Source organism: Schistocerca nitens, chromosome 6, assembly GCF_023898315.1.
Source record: "Schistocerca nitens isolate TAMUIC-IGC-003100 chromosome 6, iqSchNite1.1, whole genome shotgun sequence".
Taxonomy (NCBI): domain Eukaryota; kingdom Metazoa; phylum Arthropoda; class Insecta; order Orthoptera; family Acrididae; genus Schistocerca; species Schistocerca nitens.
The window spans coordinates 127,045,262-127,066,488 of record NC_064619.1 but is presented as its reverse complement, the minus strand read 5'-3'; the positions used below and the strand labels follow the sequence as shown (position 1 = coordinate 127,066,488).

The 21,227-nt window shown below is 40.2% G+C and overlaps 1 protein-coding gene across 4 annotated transcripts in view; it reads right to left on the bottom strand.

The window, feature by feature from the left end:
• The window catches only part of LOC126262921 (UPF0415 protein C7orf25 homolog), a 159,661-nt gene that overhangs the window by 102,628 nt on the left and 35,806 nt on the right, over window positions 1–21,227 (bottom strand). For 3 of the 4 annotated variants that reach the window (XM_049959841.1, XM_049959840.1, XM_049959842.1), the window contains one exon: window positions 5,304–5,403. The exons of the other annotated variant lie outside the window; for it this stretch is intronic. The gene's annotated coding sequence lies outside the window, so the exon portion shown is untranslated. The remainder of the gene's footprint in view (window positions 1–5,303; window positions 5,404–21,227) is intronic. 4 annotated transcript variants of the gene reach the window in all.

Here is a 21,227-nt window from a genome sequence, read left to right as displayed (position 1 = left end):
AGATCCCAAACACTCCAGCAGTACTCAAGAATAGGTTGCACCAGCATCCTACATGCAGTCTCCTTTACAGGTGAACCACATTTTCCTAAAATTATTCCGATACACCGAAGTCAACCATTCACCTTCCCTACCAACCCTGTGGTTGGCACTGAGAGACTGTGATCCCTTTGACTAAAAATTATTGATATTTATACACGTCCTTTGCCCACTAGTTGTGCCAACACATTGCTTCCAACCAAATACATGGAAACAAGGTGAGAAGGTGTGTCAACTCGCTTGTTATTGCCATGGTTGGTTTGTCTTTCTGTTGCATCACTGGTACTGTGAGTGCTGGCCCCTGGTCCACAATATGGAAACAGGCTGGTGATATTGCTGCATCACCTGCTATGGTGTTTGTCTCATTCTGCACCTACTGGTATCTGTGGTCCATTAGTGGTAGCTGTGGCAGTGCTGCTATTTTACTTAGTAATGCCAAAAAATAACAGCACCACTACATTACATCCCTCCTCTAGCAGATCCAGTCCCTGAATCTTAGCTCAGGGTAGTTCTGTAAAGACTCAGCATATACTTCCACAGTGGTGTGCAATGCATTTTTCTTATGTCCATTCTGTTTGAACCACAAGGTTAAGCCTATAGCATCAGCCCACTGGCTTTCTATTTACATGATCTACAATTTTCTTAAGTAATAATTTATCAACTAAAAGAATAATGCTACCAAAATCCTCTCTTCTGTTGGATATCCCTTAACAGTCTTTAGTACAATCTTCCATTTATTTAACTGGATAACCTTAATTATGAATGCACATAACACTATCACTAGCTGCAATAAATACAAATAAAACTAAAAGTAACACTGTTAGACTCTTCCACTCTTACAAATTCTCATAACATATCGTTTCTCATTTAATCATATTCTGCACCCAACAGGTTGTCCATTTTACTAGTATCTGGTGTATGGGAATCACATTGGTGAATGGCTCTCCACCTAAGGTAGATGAAGGGTACAAAGAACTGAGTAAGGTGCTGGATATGGTGATGCTCATTGTCACAACTGTATGTGCTGCAGCATCTGATTCGCAGAAATACGCCTCTCCTGGGATGGAGGTGGTTCATGGAGAGGATGAGGTTAGGTTCCAGAGAACTATGCGGGTAAGTCAGGTTCTGCACTAGGTGTACCCTTAATGGTCAATTCAGCCAGTACAACAGTGGCCAAGTTATGTTCATCCTGGTGATTGGCCAGATGCTGGAGAGTCACTCCCACTATATCACAAGTTGTCCTGTTGATCAGCAACCTACTGCTGTGCAGCCCCAATCACATTGCCCCTCCCAGTCTCCCTTCCGTGTAGCAAATTGCTACTGCTACTATGGCATCATACACGGAGTATATCCGATGTAGCCCCACTAGTTAAAATAGGGTTGTGGCTCCAGGACATCCCATGAACACCCCTGGCTGTCCATCTTGCCCAAGAACAACTAAACCTCCTATGTGCCCATGCCAGTCGGGATCACTCTGGTAAATTCCACAACTGTCAGAGAGAACAAGTGACCAAATTCATGACCAGGTCAACACCAGCCATGGTAAGCAGTTCGCCAGCCATCTACAGGGAGCAGCATGTCACAGCCATTATGTCATCTGTCCATTTCCTGCAGGCAGGGCTACCTGTAAAATCAGTCATGTGATTCACAAACTAAGCTGCAACCACTGTGCTGCTTTCTACATGGGCATGAGAACGAACATGCTGTTCCTTTGTACATGCAAGCACGTCATAAGGAACACTGCACCATACTTCTGAACAACATAGGCACTTCAATAGCATATTTATTCACTGACACCAGAAAAGCAACCTTCAATTACAATGTCTCATCCCCTGGGAATATACATAATGAATGTTTGCATTAAGATTGTAGACAAACAGTTGGTGACATATGGAGCTTTTTGATCTGCCCTTGGAGCATGCTAGGGTAGCCAAATGGTAAGGTGACTGCTTGTGGTAAGTGGGAAATCTGGGTTTGACTTCTGGTCTGAAATATATTTTCATTGTCATCAATCATTCATAGAGCTGATGGTTATCCATAATCCACTAGAGATGATGGTTTCCATAATCCACTTAATGTACGCAAACATGCTGTATATCTGCATGAATGGCCATAAACATACCACCTGCTGAATACAATGTGCTCAATTCAATGACAGTCTGTGCCACCTGGATCCTTCCTACCAACACAAGCTTTTCTGAATTCTGCAGGTGGGGACTAGCCCTGCAATATACCCTACGTTTCCATAAACCCTCTGGCATCAACCTTCACTATACCTTTCCATTACTCACCTACCACCTTCCTTACTCCCACTCCAGCACTACATAGCCTTCCATTCCACCAACGTTCTGGGCTTATTGTAGTCTGTGTATTGTCCACTGTCGGCTATGTTCAGCTTGACTATCACTTGGTATCATGATCTCATCTGCAGCCAGCCCTTTTGTCTTGTGGCTTCACCAGTTTCTCACTTGGGTACTGATGCATACAGTGATATCTGGCTACTCATACATATGGCAATCTTTATTTTTTTATTTTTTTGGACAGATCCTTATACCAAACTTCCTATTCCAAAGTCACTAAGGTATGAGTAGATCACATAACTAATGATGAAGTATTGAATATAATTGGGGAGAAGTTGTGGCACAACTTGACAAAAAGAAGGGACTGGTTAGTAGGACATGTTCTGAGGCATCAAGGGATCACAAATTTAGCATTGGAGGGCAGCATGGAGGGTAAATATCGTAGAGGGAGACCAAGAGATGAATACACTAAGCAGATTCAGAAGGATGTGAGTTGCAGTAAGTACTGGGAGATGAAGAAGCTTGCACAGGATAGGGTAGCATGGAGAGCTACATCAAACCAGTCTCAGGACTGAAGACCACAACAACAACAACAACAACATTTTTTTAAAGCCACTTTCTGCTGCTTCGACAGATCCTTATACCAAACTTCCTATTCCAAAGTCACTAAGGTATGAGTTAACAGAAGCACAAAGGCATCCAGTGAAGCAGTGATTGCAGTATAAGCAGTAATGTCTCATCACAGTCAGAATAATTATGCAAACAGATAATTTTTCAGTCTTTGCCAGCATTGTTATACAAAGAAATTTCTTTTTTTTTTTTTTTCCTTTTTTAAAGACAAGGTGAAGTTAAAGTTTCACATTACAAATTTCACACACTATTGTCTCAAAACCTTTAAGTAAAAGTATTTAGGTGGAATAAAGATGCTGAAAAATATGTCTTAAATACAGGACGAGTCACGTAAGATGTAACACCCCTTTTATTTCAGGAATGGTTCCAGATATTGAAACAAGGTTTTCAGCAAATGATAGTACACTAAGGAGCCTGTACTTCAGTACGTGATAAAAAGTCCATTAAAAAGACAAGTGCAGTGATATAATGCTAGCTAATTTGAAGCTGAAAATGTTTGCAAAAGAATCCGAGGAACATCCTAAAGTTGAAAAGCAAGTCAGCCAGAATCGGCTATTTGTGTTGCACACACACTACATTGTTGTATCAAGCCTTTCAACTGTTTACTTCTCTGTACTGCAGAACTAGCAGGAAGTACGTTGTCAATTGGCAGGTCATTTTCACTTCGACATTTCTTGCATGCAGAGATGTACACCAGTGAGGAGAAATTAGACATGCTACTTCTACACAGAAATTGGTGGCATGAGACGTATTGCCAACAAATGTGGGAGCAGCTAGGGGAGTGTCATCTATATCTTGCATCAACATAAATTCCACCCTTATCATCTGTCACTACATCAGGCTCTTGGCAGATGTGATTTTGAAAGTTTTTTGTTGGTTTTCTCTGCATCACTTGGGATATTATACTTTGTTATTCCCAAATTGTGTGCTCTTTACTGACATTGTAATGCTTATGAGGAACAGTAATGTAAATTTACATGACATGCACTACCTGGGTAGCTGAAAATGCATCCTGGTTTTGTCAGGTACAACAACTACAACCATGAAGCATAAACCTGTGGTGCAACATCATGGAAAATTCCATTGTGGGACCATACTTCATTCTAGGGATGTTAAATGCAAATACATATGCACATTTTCATATGAAAATTCTATCTGCTGTCCCAGAAGAAGTTCCAAGCAACAGTATATGTGGCTCAAACATGATGGCTGCCCAACTTACACTACCCATGTTGAAATTCAAGTGAAGAATGAAAAGTTTCCTGACTGGTGGATAGGACAGAATGCTACAGTACAATGGCTGGCAAGGTCTTTTTATTTGACTCTTCTTGATTTTTTTCTATGTGGAGCACTGAAAAATGTAGTTTATCATGAAGCTCCAACTACACCAGACAATATGCACCATCAAATTGCCTCAGCATGCAGTGGCCTATCATCCAATGTTTTTCGTCTGTTCACCTATCTATTGAAAGTGACTGCAAATGTGCACTGCAGTCAATGGTAAACCATTTGAGCACACACTTAAGTAAAGTGCAGCACTACGTTTAGTTGAAAAATGTACTTATTTTGTTGGTGATGGGTTCTCACTCATTCTCAATAAACTGTTTAGTTTATTTAAAGCATATTCTATTCAATTATAATTTCATGTAATATCTGCAGACACATTTGTCTGACAGTAGTTGGTTTACTTTCAGAAGTGTTCTGGTGTCTGCAGATAAAGACCAGACAGACATCATTCTTTCTTTCTTTCCTTCTCCCCCCCCCCCCCCCCCCCCCCACACACACACACAAAAATAATCTACTGAAGTTATATAGTAGTTTCCTTTTCCCATTGAACAGAAGTGTTTATTATTATGGAGTATGCGTGACCGACATTTCTGTTTTGCCCCTGACAAGTAAACACCAATGGGGAGGGTTAAATGGAAAATAGGATGTCTAAACTCTAGTTTACACAAAAACCTGGAAATGTACACACATGTGAAATAGTTTTTCTAAGCCCCTATTTGATGCACCACAAAATAGCATATGCCATAGTTCCATACACAAAAATCATGACTGACCCTGTATCTACTTCATATAGGAAATGAGATTGGCATTGACCTGTGATGCTGCATATAACAACACAGCCTTGCATGAGAGATCTGCTTGGCAGTGTTTACACCACAACAGCTGACTCTGGTCACATTGCTTTCCAATTTTAGAATGTTTCTTGGATTCTTTTGCAAAGAGTTTCAACCTCAGCATTAACAAGCACTACATCACTGTACTCATCTTTTGAAGCACTTTCGTATGTCACTATAAAAAGTATAACATTCTATTTAAAAAAATCATACTTACTTCAATATCTTGATCAATACAAGAGTTAAGGCACTGTATCACATATAAAAGTACATGCCTCCCAGTGTACTTTCATTTGCCAGAAATCTCGTATCAATACCTGGAACCATTCACAAAATAAAAGCGGTATTACATCTTACGTGACTCACACTGTATATCATAGAATGCACATAATTCACGGTACAGAGCAACATTTCTGAAAACAGAATAGACAATTTGTTAATTTTACACAACTCAATTTGAAAGAAGCATTACCTTACAGCAATCCATCATGTTACTCTATTTCAATAGCTAATGCCATCAAAAGATGTAAATGAAACTTCTTTTCTTTTTTACACGCTACAAGTGAAACATTAGCACAAAGACTGTAGGTCTATTGCTTATATGTGTAAAGAAGATATCAGAAATCTCTCTCTCTCTCTCTCTCTCTCATCACTTGCCTTCTATGCTTGTGTAACAACTATTTGTAAGAATGGAGTTATATACTGTGTTTTTTCAAGGTTTAATGAGAGCCCATTTGCAGAGAATCATTTAATGATTTTCTGAAAAACATTGTTTGCAATTTCACCAGTTAATTCTTGTCTGTTGAGTGTGATAGCTATACTTGTATCATCGGCAAAAAGTACCAGCTTTGCATCTTTGTGAATATAGAATAGCAAGTCATTAACAATATACACTCCTGGAAATTGAAATAAGAACACCGTGAATTCATTGTCCCAGGAAGGGGAAACTTTATTGACACATTCCTGGGGTCAGATACATCACATGATCACACTGACAGAACCACAGGCACATAGACACAGGCAACAGAGCATGCACAATGTCGGCACTAGTACAGTGTATATCCACCTTTTGCAGCAATGCAGGCTGCTATTCTCCCATGGAGACGATCGTAGAGATGCTGGATGTAGTCCTGTGGAACGGCTTGCCATGCCATTTCCACCTGGCGCCTCAGTTGGACCAGCGTTCGTGCTGGACGTGCAGACCGCGTGAGACGACGCTTCTTCCAGTCCCAAACATGCTCAATGGGGGACAGATCCGGAGATCTTGCTGGCCAGGGTAGTTGACTTACACCTTCTAGAGCATGTTGGGTGGCACGGGATACATGCGGACGTGCATTGTCCTGTTGGAACAGCAAGTTCCCTTGCCGGTCTAGGAATGGTAGAACGATGGGTTCGATGACGGTTTGGATGTACCGTGCACTATTCAGTGTCCCCTCGATGATCACCAGTGGTGTACGGCCAGTGTAGGAGATCGCTCCCCACACCATGATGCCGGGTGTTGGCCCTGTGTGCCTCGGCCGTATGCAGTCCTGATTGTGGCGCTCACCTGCACGGTGCCAAACATGCATACGACCATCATTGGCACCAAGGCAGAAGCGACTCTCATCGCTGAAGATGACACGTCTCCATTCGTCCCTCCATTCACGCCTGTCGCGACACCACTGGAGGCGGGCTGCACGATGTTGGGGCGTGAGCGGAAGACGGCCTAACGGTGTGCGGGACCGTAGCCCAGCTTCATGGAGACGGTTGCGAATGGTCCTCGCCGATACCCCAGGAGCAACAGTGTCCCTAATTTGCTGGGAAGTGGCGGTGCGGTCCCCTACGGCACTGCGTAGGATCCTACGGTCTTGGCGTGCATCCGTGCGTCGCTGCGGTCCGGTCCCAGGTCAACGGGCACGTGCACCTTCCGCCGACCACTGGCGACAACATCGATGTACTGTGGAGACCTCACGCCCCACGTGTTGAGCAATTCGGCGGTACGTCCACCCGGCCTCCCGCATGCCCACTATACGCGCTCGCTCAAAGTCCGTCAACTGCACATACGGTTCACGTCCACGCTGTCGCGGCATGCTACCAGTGTTAAAGACTGCGATGGAGCTCCGTATGCCACGGCAAACTGGCTGACACTGACGGCGGCGGTGCACAAATGCTGCGCAGCTAGCGCCATTCGACGGCCAACACCGCGGTTCCTGGTGTGTCCGCTGTGCCGTGCATGTGATCATTGCTTGTACAGCCCTCTCGCAGTGTCCGGAGCGAGTATGGTGGGTCTGACACACCGGTGTCAATGTGTTCTTTTTTCCATTTCCAGGAGTGTATTAAGAACAGCAGAGGATCCAAGACCGAACCTTGTGGCACCCCATTCTCAATTGTTCCCCAGTTTGAGAAATCACCAGTTTTTCTGCATATTATGTGAACTGCTTATTTCAACTTTCTGCACTCTTCCAGTTAAGTATGATTTAAACCATTTGCGCACTGTCCTATTCATCCCACAGTACTTGAGCTTATCTAGAAGTATTCCATGAGTTACACAATCAAAAGCCTTTGAGAGATCACAAAAAATCCCAATGAGTGACTTCCGGTTACTCAGAGCATTTAATATTTCATGAGTGAAAGTATATATAGCATTTTCCGTTGAAAAACCTTTCTGGAAACCAAATTGACATTTTGTTAAAACTTTATTTTTACAAAGGTGTGAAGCTACTCTATAATACATTACTTTTTCAAGAATTTTGGATAAGGCAGTCAGAAGAGAGATTGGGCAGTAGTTGTTGACATCAGACATATCCCCTATTTTATGCAGTGGTTTAACAATGGCATACTTCAGTCTATCTGGGAAAATACCCTGCTTCAGAGAGCTATCACATATGTGGCTAAGAATCCCACTTATCTCTTGGGAACAAGCTTTTATTATCCTGCTGGAAATGCCATCAATTGCATGTGAGCTTTTATTCTTGAGAGAGTTTATTATCTTCCTAATTTCAGAAGGAGAGGTAGGTGGAATTTCAATTGTATCAAATTGTGTGGGTGAGGCCTCTTCCATTAACTGCCTTGCTTCTTCTAATGAACATTTAGATTCTATTTTCTCTACAAGATTTAAAAAATGATTATTCAAAATGTTTTCGACTTCCAGGTTGTTGTTTGTCAAGTTTCCATTTACTTTGATGGTAGTGCCGTCATCCTGTACTCATGGTTGCTCTCTCTCCCTTGCAATAAGATTCCAAATTGTTTTGATTTTGTTATCAGAGGTATTAATCTCAGACATGATGCACATGCTTCTGTACTTTTTAATAACCTTTCTTAATGTAGCACAGTAGTTTTTACAATATTTGGCTGTTTCTGGGTCATTACTCTTTCTTGTTGTTAGATACATTTCCCTTTTGTGGTTACACTTTTATTCCTTTAGTGAGCCAAGGTTTTTTGCATGGTTTCTTATAATTAGATTTAACTACTTTCTTGGGGAAACAGTTTTCAAATTCTATTACAAGTGTATCATGAAATAAGTTATATTTTAAATTAGCACCGAGTTCCTTGTACATCTCATCCCAGTCTGACTGCTGAAGATTTTCCCTGATATTTCTAATTGTTGAGTCATTAATTGAACACACAACTTTGGAGGGTAGTTTTGAATTACTGAATGGAGCTATGTCATATACTGTAACTAGCTGTGCACCATGATCAGAAAGGCCATTCTCAAAAGGACAAGAATTTATGTTATTAAACTTATCTTGGTGTATAAAAGTGTTATCTATCAATGTGCTGCTGTCCTTTACTACCCAAGTAGGAAAATTAATGACAGATGTCAAACTGAAAGAACCAAGCAAGACTTCCAGGTCATTCTTCCTATTACACTCTTTCAGTGAATCAACATTGAAGTCCCCCACAAATAATAATTTGCTTTCCCCTGTGTGACAGATAGCACAACAAGGCATCCAAGTTTTCCAAGAATAAATGAAAGTTTCCTGAAGGGGGCCTATATACTGTTACAATTATAAAAGTGCCCTCCTTCAGTTTATGTTGACAGGCACGTGTTTCTATATGTTGCTCTAGACAAAACTAAAATCTGGCGAGTGATCATGTAAATAGTACTGTCAGTAGAGCAACCCTTCTGAAACCCTAACTGTGGTTTGCTGAGGATATTACTGTTGCTAATGTGAGCTACTGATCCAGGAAACATCACATTCTTAAAAATTTTGGAAAATGATGTCAGCAGTGAAACAGGGCAGTAGTTATTGGCATCTCTTTTATCAAATTCCTTAAAGTGGGGTTTGACAACAGTATATTTCAGTCTCTCTGGAAAAAGACTGAGTTAATAATGCATTACATATTTCAGATAAGACTGGGCTTATTATATGGGAACAAATCTTTAGTACTCTATTGGAAACATCATCAAAACCAGATGGGCTTTTATAATTTTCTTTTAACTTCAGAAGCAGAAGTTGGTGATACATTCATTTGGTTGGATTTTATGGAAGTTACTTTTCAAAACATCTGCTGTGACTGTTCTCTTGAAATATTTCTCTCTATGCGTTCTACTACATTTAACAAATGATTATTAAATACAATTGCTACCTGTGAATTGTCATTTGTAGCCCTTCCATTCAGTTCAGTAGTGATGATGTGTTGTTCTGTGGATGGTAGTCCTGTCTCTCATTTCACTACATTCCATATACTCTTATGTCTGGTGTCACATTTACTGATTTCTGACATGTTCATGTTCCTTGATTTTAAACAACCTTTCTTAGTAATTTTGAGTAGTTTTTGTAGAGTGCAACTACTGCAGGATCCCTACTTGTTCTTGCCAAAACTTACACACCCCTTTTCCTTTCACAAGATACTTTTAATGTCTCTAGTGAGCCACAGTTTTTTAAATGGCCGTTTAGTGTCCATTCTGATTAGCTTATGCGGAAAGCTATTTGCAGATAATGGTAATGTCGACTGGGGTTACTTTAGTCCAACACACACACACACACACACACACACACACACACACACACATACATACACACACACACACACAAAATTAAATTTTTGTGCTGAAGAAACAAAACAAGATATATTGGTATTTTTGGGATTAAAATATATTTTATACCCTGCTTGAGAGTATTTTAGTAGTTTTGGGTAATTTAAAATTTTTGCCATTGGCAACACTGGAGTTTTTGTAAATCTTTGTTATGATGTAAGATTTGTTTACCTCCAAACTTTTCATCATGGGTGAATTCAGTAACAAAATAAAAATAAGGTAAGTGTCAAAATATTATCTTTCGTATTCTTTTATCAATGTGTGATAAGTGTTTTTCCTTATTCTTTTTTTAAACAGTACATGTTTAACTTTTTGTAAATTTCACCTAAAAGCTAGTTTTTTGGGGCTACTTTGTACCAGGCCTAATTTGGACTAAAGTAGCCCAATCAATTTACAAATATGTTTTTTACTTCCAAACTAAAACAAAAATATTTTTACTGACATTGCTGTATACATTACTGTTGTGCAATATTATTTTGGTTGTTTTTGTTCCAGTTTCTGCTCGCAGAATGACGAGAATCTACAAGAGAAAGCCAGATTCAAGAAAGTACACTGATTATAATGCTAAGTTCATGGAAGCTTCTTTCACGAAGTGGAGTAAGGACACAATGAAGTGCAAGTCAGTATTACAATGAACCTAGAAGCACAATAATAAATAAGCTTAAGACCTATGGTTTACTGGTACTGGCAAGCCTACCTACAAAAAGACATGGCCATCCTACAGTTTTAAATCAAGAAGAAGAACAAGCCTTTGAGGCTCATTAGCTACATTTGTATTTCCTATCACTGATCTTGATCTAAGATACTCCATAAAATACTATCTTGACAAACAGGGGCATACAGTAAAGAGTTTTAAAAACATCTTTCCAGGTCCCAATCAGGCAGCGTCATTTAGAAAACATCACCATAAGTTAATGGTGCATACAGCAAGCAACATATGGAATTATGACAAGATGAGATGACCCTGCAAGATGACCCTGGAGCAAGCAAGATCATATTGTAAAAGGGGCCAGAAAAATGTTGAACACATAATGGAGTCTACAAAGTTTTGTATTTCTTTAATGGTTTGTGGAAGTGGCTGTGGAGAGATGTTACCACCCTACATGGTGTATAAGTCTGAGCATTTATGGTCAACATGGACTGAAGGTGGTCCTGCAGGATGCAGGTACCAAAGAACAAAGAGTGGGTGGTTTGATTTGGGGACATTAAATAATTGTTTTTTGATACTTTGTATTGTGATTTCATTACCTGGTGGTTGTGTAAGAGCTTACAACAGCCTGGTTGTGTAAGGGGATACAATAGCCCAACACGTGATTTGTATTCAATTTGCATTAAAAGAAGTGAGTGGTCCAAAGTAGGCCGGAGCAGGGGTTACTTTGTTCCAACATTTAAAAATGCTAATTTCTTTTAAAAAAGTTGACATTGTTTACTTCTTTATGCTTTCTTAATTACCTTACTTCCTCGGTTGAAAAAGCTGCCTGGTGTCAAGGTTGTGATCGGGGACAAGTTAAGTTCCCATATCAACTTCGCTTGTGAGGATAACAATGTAAAGTTTGCGTGTATGCCATCCAACTTGACACATATCACCCAACCATTGGACATCACCTACTATGGCCCTATGAAAAGGAAGTAAGATATTGACATCGTGGAAGGAAAGAAACAAGCCAATGACAGGCTTGCCCAAGGATTAATTTCCTAAACTGCTAAAACAACTGGTTAGTTGATTGTATGTGGAAAAGAAGGAAAATATGATACATGGTTTTAAAAAAACAGGTATGACACCTTTTGACTGGAGTGCTTGCCTCAACATGGTAACTTCAACTGAACTATGAAAAGTCTAATTGGAGAAAGTTTCACGCAACACTTGCAGAAAAAAGGAAGGATGTGACAAAAAGTACTAGGCCAACTCAGAAGCATAAGAAGTTGGATGTTCCAGCTGGAAAAAGTTCTTGTTCAAAATTGTTTGATGAGTTGAGTGAAAATGAAATGGACTTTGAAGCTGCATCAACTTCTACACCTAAGCTGAAAAAAGGGGCCCGAGGGGGTTGATTTTTTTATTCATGTCAGTCCACTCGTGAACAAGAATATCCTTTTTGCTGGGCCACTTCCAGGACATTTTGGTCTTGCTCATACAGTCTACTGTAGTGCTGAACTCTCCCCCATTATGCACTTTTGTTATCAAACCTGGCTAGTATTTTCCTTCATACATGACAATAACAAAGTCAACATCTTTCAAGTTACGTTTTAATGATTCTAGGTCCAGTGCCGGTGGTGTTTCCTTGATAGGCTTTATGGTACCAAATTCTTCATAGAAATCTTCAGATTCACTTTCAGTTACAGAAAGGTGTGAGCCATCATCAGAAGCACTGTGATCATGAAGACTGTAAGAACTAGAGTTATCTGATTCACTTGCTGATAGGTTAAAGTTAGATATAGTGGGAATTAGTGAAGTTCGGTGGCAGGAGGAACAAGACTTTTGGTCAGGTGATTACAGATTTATAAATACAAAATCAAATAGGGGTAATGCAGGAGTAGGTTTAATAATGAATAAAAAAATAGGAGTGCGGGTTAGCTACTACAAACAGCATAGTGAACGCATTATTGTGGCCAAGATAGACACAAAGCCCATGCCTACTACAGTAGTACAAGTTTATATGCCAACTAGCTCTGCAGATGATGAAGAAATTGATGAAATGTATGACAAGATAAAAGAAATTATTCAGGTAGTGATGGGAGACGAAAATTTAATAGTCATGGGTGACTGGAATTCGTCAGTAGGAAAAGGGAGAGAAGGAAACATAGTAGGTGAATATGGATTGGGTGGAAGAAATGAAAGAGGAAGCCCCCTTGTAGAATTTTGCACAGAGCACAACTTAATCATAGCTAACACTTGGTTCAAGAATCATAAAAGAAGGTTGTATACCTGGAAGAATCCTGGAGATACTAAAAGGTATCAGATAGATTATATAATGGTAAGACAGAGATTTAGGAACCAGGTTTTAAATTGTAAGACATTTCCAGGGGCAGATGTGGATTCTGACCACAATCTATTGGTTATGAACTGCAGATTGAAACTGAAGAAACTGCAAAAAGGTGGGAATTTAAGGAGATGAGACCTGGATAAACTGAAAGAACCAGAGGTTGTAGAGAGTTTCAGGGAGAGCATAAGGGAACAATTGACAGGAATGGGGGAAAGAAATACAGTAGAAGAAGAATGGGTAGCTCTGAGGGATGAAGTAGTGAAGGCAGCAGAGGATCAAGTAGGTAAAAAGACGAGGGCTAATAGAAATCCTTGGGTAACAGAAGAAATATTGAATTTAATTGATGAAAGGAGAAAATATAAAAATGCAGTAAATGAAGCAGGCAAAAAGGAATACAAACGTCTCAAGAATGAGATCGACAGGAAGTGCAAAATGGCTAAGCAGGGATGGCTAGAGGACAAATGTAAGGATGTAGAGGCTTGTCTCACTAGGGGTAAGATAGATACTGCCTACAGGAAAATTAAAGAGACCTTTGGAGAGAAGAGAACCACTTGTATGAATATCAAGAGCTCAGATGGCAACCCAGTTCTAAGCAAAGAAGGGAAGGCAGGAAGGTGGAAGGAGTATATAGAGGGTTTATACAAGGGCAATGTACTTGAGGACAATATTATGGAAACGGAAGAGGATGTAGATGAAGATGAAATGGGAGATAAGATACTGCGTGAAGAGTTTGACAGAGCACTGAAAGACCTGAGTCGAAACAAGGCCCCGGGAGTAGACAACATTCCATTAGAACTACTGATGGCCTTGGGAGAGCCAGTCATGACAAAACTCTACCATCTGGCGAGCAAGATGTATGAGACAGGCAAAATACCCACAGACTTCAAGAAGAATATAATAATTCCAATCCCAAAGAAAGCAGGCGTTGACAGATGTGAAAATTACCGAACTATCAGTTTAATAAGTCACAGCTGCAAAATACTAACGCGAATTCTTTACAGACGAATGGAAAAACTGGTAGAAGCGGACCTCGGGGAAGATATCAGTTTGGATTCTGTAGAAATGTTGGAACACGTGAGGCAATACTGACCTTACGACTTATCTTAGAAGAAAGGTTAAGAAAAGGCAAACCTACGTTTCTAGCATTTGTAGACTTAGAGAAAGCTTTTGACAACGTTAACTGGAATACTCTCTTTCAAATTCTGAAGGTGGCAGGGGTAAAATACAAGGAGCAAAAGGCTATTTACAATTTGTACAGAAACCAGATGGCAGTTATAAGAGTCGAGGGGCATGAAAGGGAAGCAGTGGTTGGGAAAGGAGTGAGACAGGGTTGTAGCCTCTCCCCGATGTTATTCAATCTGTATATTGAGCAAGCAGTAAAGGAAACAAAAGAAAAATTCAGAGTAGGTATTAAAATTCATGGAGAAGAAGTAAAAACTTTGAGGTTCGCCGATGACATTGTAATTCTGTCAGAGACAGCAAAGGACTTGGAAGAGCAGTTGAACGGAATGGACAGTGTCTTGAAAGGAGGATATAAGATGAACATCAACAAAAGCAAAGCGAGGATAATGGAATGTAGTCAAATTAAATTGGGTGATGCTGAGGGGATTAGATTAGGAAATGAGACACTTAAAGTAGTAAATGAGTTTTGCTATTTAGGGAGTAAAATAACTGATGATGGTGGAAGTAGAGAGGATATAAAATGTAGACTGGCAATGGCAAGGAAAGCGTTTCTGAAGAAGAGAAATTTGTTAACATCGAGTATAGATTTAAGTGTCAGGAAGTTGTTTCTGAAAGTATTTGTATGGAGTGTAGCCATGTATGGAAGTGAAACATGGACGATAACCAGTTTGGACAAGAAGAGAATAGAAGCTTTCGAAATGTGGTGCTACAGAAGAATGCTGAAGATAAGGTGGGTAGATCACGTAACTAATGAGGAGGTATTGAATAGGATTGGGGAGAAGAGAAGTTTGTGGCACAACTTGACTAGAAGCAGGGATCGCTTGGTAGGACATGTTTTGAGGCATCAAGGGATCACAAATTTAGCATTGGAGGGCAGCATGGAGGGTAAAAATCGTAGAGGGAGACCAAGAGATCAATACACTAAGCAGATTCAGAAGGATGTAGGTTGCAGTAGGTACTGGGAGATGAAGAAGCTTGCACAGGATAGAGTAGCATGGAGAGCTGCATCAAACCAGTCTCAGGACTGAAGACCACAACAACAACAACTACTTTGTATTGTCATTTCATTACCTGATGGTTGTGTAAGGGCTTACAACAGCCTGGTTGAGTAAGGGGTTACAATAGCCCAACATGTGATTTGTATTCAATTTGCATTAAAATAAGTGAGTGGTCCAAAGTAGGCCCGAGCAGGGGTTACTTTGTTCCAACATTTAAAAAATAGTGAAAAAATTAAAATGATAATTTCTTTTTAAAAAGTTGAGACTGTTTACTTCTTTATGCTTTCTTAATTAGTTAAAACTCAATTTTTATGTTGAATATCTATTTATTACCTTTTTTATTCATTAATATGAAAGTGAAAACATGAAAAACTGGCCCAAAGTAACCCTGGACGACGGTATAAATTTATCATGGAACAGATTAAATTTCGTCAGCATTTGTTTCATTACAAATTATATCCCATATCATCTCCTGTAAACTATTCTAAAATATCTGTCCTGGAATCATTAATTATTTTAACTGATTTCCACTGATAATGTCCATACTGTAAGGTACTATGTTTCTTATCCTAACTGTGCATCTTGATCAGAGAGAGCATTTGTTACTGGGTAAACAGTTATTTTCTTACTCTGAGTTTCACGAAAGAAAACACTTATTAGTTAGTGTCCTACTGTCTCTATCCAGCCCTGTTGGAAAGTTAATTACTGAGATCAAATATGAGGATCCAAATAATGTTTCCAGATCATTTTTCTTACCAAAAAGTCACTACAAACTATCAGCTGCTTGCTACTGTCTGCTAGACAGCACAGTAAGGAATCCAGATTCCTCATAAACAGTTCAAAATTTCCGAATGTGGATCTACAGGGCAGCGCAGTTAAAAATAGCCCACCTCGCTTTGAATGTGAATGCAATATTTGGACTTCCAACTACAATAGACAGTTTTATGAAATAATCATTTGCTAGCATTCTTCTGCCAGCATTTCAGTTTAATTAATCAGTGTAGTTAGATGCTTCTCTTTGCGGTCTGCAAAATGACTTTCTTGATAGAAGAAAGAATTTAGATTGTGGAAGCATATGTGGAAACAGGTTCAATCAAGGAAATTCATGAAATTTTTGGGGTCAAGTATTCAGACAGGGGACCACCAGCAAAGAGAGCAACACAGAGTCTGTATATAAACTGGCACGCCTATGGATCTGTGCAAATGTTAAAATGACAAAGGATTCTTTCAGATTGCAAACCAGACATTATTGCAGACACTTGAAGAATTACTCAGAGCCCAAAGAAGTCTTCACATAAATTGGCCCAATAGGCAAATCTAAGTAGGAGGAGTTGCCAGCGGATATTGAAAAGTCTTCATTTGAAGCCATACCATGTGACAGTTGTGCAGCAATTATGGGAGGATGACAGTCAGGAATGTGAAGATTACTGCAAGTGGTTTTAGAATAACATCAATGATGGCTTGTTAGATCCTTTCCATTACATCATGAGTGATAAAGTGTGGTTTCATCTTTCCAGTCATGTGAATTCAGAGAACATGAGGTACTGGGCAATGGAGAACCCTAACACCATGTGTCAACAACCACTCCATGATGAAAAAATCGGCATTTGTTGCGGTGTAACAGGAATGTACATCATTGGACTGATATTTTTTGACGCATCCCTCAAAATGGTTGCATACACGTAAATTTTTGATACTTTCGTGCTCAACTCACTGAATATGAAAAACAATACTGCTTCTTCCAGCAAGACGGGGCAACTTGCCACATGTCTAAAGTATCCCTGGAAAGAGTCCATGATGTCTTCACTGAGGAACAAACTGTCAACAAACATTTATGGCAACCAAGTTCACTGGATCTAGCAACACGATTTTTTTCTGAGGGGAAACTTGAAGAGCAAGGTCTATGAACAAATCCACACACAGTATAGGTACTGAAAGATAACATCAGCCATGAAGTTGTCATCGATATGTAAACTTTATGCCGGGTATATCTGAATGCATTTAGATGTGTACAGCTGTATATTGATGTTTCAGGGGGTCACTTTCAACATATTCTATAAATTTAGTTTTCACTGTATTTTTCATTGTAAATAAATGGTACATCTATTTCAGCTCTTCTTTTCTGTAATTTCACTGCATTTCCTTTATACGAGGGTTGACTGAAAAGTAATGCCTCCACCTTCGTAACTCTTCAACAGTTGGCAGCATTGGTATGCAGCAGATACCGACTTGTTCTGTAGCCTGTTCTCTACAGCTCCAGTTGGCGGGAAGCCTTAGCACTGAATGGTTGAGTTTTTACAGTGTAAAGTATGGAACCCTGCGCAGATGGTCGATCAATGTGATTTAAAGCAATGTGCCATCATTGAATTCTTGACAGCAGAAGGTGTCAACCCAAAGGAGATTCATCAGAGAATGAAAGCAGTTTATGGTGATTGTGCTGATGTGAGTACTGTGCGTTGTTGGGCAAATAAGTTTAAAGATGTTGAGATGGGAGCATCTGACCTGCATAACAAAGGAAGAGTTGGACGTCCTGTGAAAGCAACCACCAAGTTTCACAAGCAAAATGTTGACAGACTGAGTGATACGACGATCATCCTGATCATAGAGAAATTGCAAGCACAATTGGCATTTCACAAGAAAGTGTTGGTCACATTATTGCTTTGCTTGGCTATCGGAAGATCTGTGCATGATGCGTACCCTGGATGCTGACTCCTAAAATGAAAGTGCACAGATTTGAAATTTGCCAGGAACTCCTCTCGTATTACGAGAATAAAGACATGCAGTACTCACTTCAACACAATCACCATAAACTGCATTCATTCTCTGATGAATCTCCTTTGGGGTGAACCTTCTGCTGTCAAGAATTCAATGACTGCACATTACTTAAATCACATTGACCGACCGTATGTGCGGGGTTCCATACTTTACACTGTAACAACTCAATTGTTCAAGGCTAAGGTTTCCCGTCAACTGGAGCTGTAGAGAAGAGGCTACAGAACAAGTCAGCACCTGCCGCGTAGCAATGCTGCCAACTGTTGAAGAGTTACAAGGGTGGAGGCATTATTTTTCAGTCAACCCTCGTACTTACATGGGCTCTTTTATTGGTGCCACACTGTATATAAAGTTACAATTAAAAGTGAACTATTTTTCAGTATTAATTCACAAGTGCAAATTTTTGTGTTGATCAATAAAAATTCTGCTTGTCTCAATGTTTCTGAACTTGTGTTCCATCTTAATATATGTAACCATTTCTCCCTTTTTCCATATTAATTCTGCATGAGTAAGTAGATGGAGTGTAATCTTTAATATGTACCTTATCTAACCCTATGGTTATGTGGTGCTCAGACAGCAGAGGATGTTTACATCTTTCCAGAGCTCTCTGAATTTTCCAAACAGACAAGAAGCTCTTGTACATTATTACTCAGTCCTCTAATATTTTGATGAACTAACCTAACCTTACTTTTCTGTGTATTCATAAGCATTTTGAGGGGCTCTTCTGTTATTTTCACTTCTTTTAAAACAGGTTGCCTGAATCCTGATTCTATCATAAAAAAGGTGCCCCTCTGACACCAGTAACCCCCATATATTATCTGAAAGAAGCTAGCCAACCTACATTTCCCACTCCTGTTTAGGAGTGCGCCACATCTAGTATATCCCCATCTCCCAATTATTGCAACAGGTACTGCACTCACATCAGATTTCATTTTAGTCAGTGGCTGCCTGCTCAGCTCACAGCAGTGTTTATCCAGGGCTGGTCACAGCATTGCAGTACCTCCACAAAACTCACACGTGTGTGTGCAGCTGCTACTCCTATTTCACCCACGTCACCGTTAATGCTGTAATTACTGCTCTCAGTCAGGTTGTTCCCTGCTCCACCTATTATAATAACCTGATCCTCTTTGCCAAAACCTTTGCACAAATTCCATATGTCCTTTGTCACCTGGCTGAGGCTAACAATTGGCTGCACAATACTTGTGGCGTGGTATGCAGTATCCTGTTCCTAACTTGTCCTGCACCATCACAGATCTTAGTGCAGAATTCTCCTCATGCTTCTGTCAGACAACTGGAGTGCAATCATATGTTTCCACGCAGAACCCTGAGATGATTTCTGAGTCAAAGCCTTGACCAACTGCAAACTGTCCGGTCTTGTTGCAGTCCATGATCCAACTAGACATGTTATTTTTTAATGTAGGGCTTGTTTGTCTAAAATTTGACAGCCAATACTAAATAATTTTATTATCAGGAACTCTCCCCCATTGACCAATTGCAAAGCAGACACAAACTCACCCTGTTTTATAAACTCCTCAACAGTAAAAGGTTCCTATTTGCCAAACAAGACACTGGTATACACTGAAATGGCAAATACATCATTTTTCAATCATTCAATCCTCGGTTGAAGCTATGTCTCTTCCAAATCAGAAAATTCTTTCTGCTGTAGCCTATATGTTCACTTAATGATATCTATCAATATCATGAAGAAAAAGAGATGTATTTTCATCCACAAGTAATAATGCTCTAAAAGTGAATAAAGTATTCAAATGTTCTGGGCCTTATGAACAACTGTTAAAGACAACTGTGATGTACAATCAATACAATGTGCTACAACTTACTGCAAAGTGCAATGTTGGTAACTACAATAGTTGTTTCATACACCATGATAACCATTTTATATTTTATTATGGAACTGCAGTGGTCATTCACAATCTTGGTGCCAAACTAACATTAATACACAATTCAAAAATGTGCTATTATTATTATTAGTAGTAGTAGTATTAGTATTAGTAGTAGTAAACAATGGAAACTCCATCTAGGAATATCAACAATGTAAGAAAAGACAGATTGCTATTTACCGTAAAGAAGACACATTACGTTGCAGACAGGCACAATTAAAAGACACTTACACAAAGCTTTCAGCCACAGCCTTCAGCAAAAGAGAAACACACATCATTCATACACATAAGCAAGCACACCTTATGCATACATGACCGCCAACTCCGACAGCTCAGGCCAGAAATCAACTATCACGTGTGATGGTAGAAGCAATCTGGAGGAGGTGGCGAAAGGGAAGGAATAGTAGTGTACAGATGGGGGGAAGAAAACAACACCATCTGGCAGAGAGTGCAGGGACTAGAAAGCCAACAGCTGCAGTGTCGAGAGGCTTTGGGACAGGGACATGGGGATAAAGGGAGAAAAAAAGCAGAGGAGCAGGGAAAGATGGGAAGATGAATTAGCAGAGGATGGAAGACAAGAAAGGGGAGGAGATGAGAGGGAGTGGAAACTGTTGGGTGGAGGGCGTGGGGAAAGTGTGTTACCACAGGTTGTGCCCAAGATAATCACGGGAGTAGAGACTGTGTGTGTTGTAACGATAACTCTCATATGCACAGTTCAGGAAAGCTTGTAGTGGAGGGAAGATCCAGATGGCTCGCGTAGTGAAGCAAGCATTGAAATCAAGCATGTTATGTTCAGCGACATGTTGTCCCACAGGGTGGTCTACTTCGCTGTGGGCCACAGTTTGGCAGTGGCTGTCTATCCTGACGGACAGCTGGTTGGTAGTCATACCACTATAAAAAGCTGTGCAATGATTGCAGCAGAGCTGGTAAATGACATGGCTGCTTTCACAGCTGCCAAGCACTTAAATGTGAATTGCAGAGTAATCATGTAGATGTAGATGGTCCAGTCCCAGATTTGGTACGGTAAACCTGTGACAGGGTGGGAAAGGATCTTGGGAAGGATCTTGGGTAGGATGTCCCTCATTTCAGGGCATGATGATAGGTAATCAAAGCCTGGCGATGGATGTGGTTCAGTTGTCCCAGTCCATGTTGGTGCTGGGTGACAAAGGGAGCATTCCTTGGAGGTGGTGGAAGGACTGGGGGTGAGAGTGTAAATGGCACAGGAGACCTGTTTGTGGACTAGGTCTGGGGGGAGGGGGTTGTGCCTGTCTGTGAAGGCCTTGGTAAGAC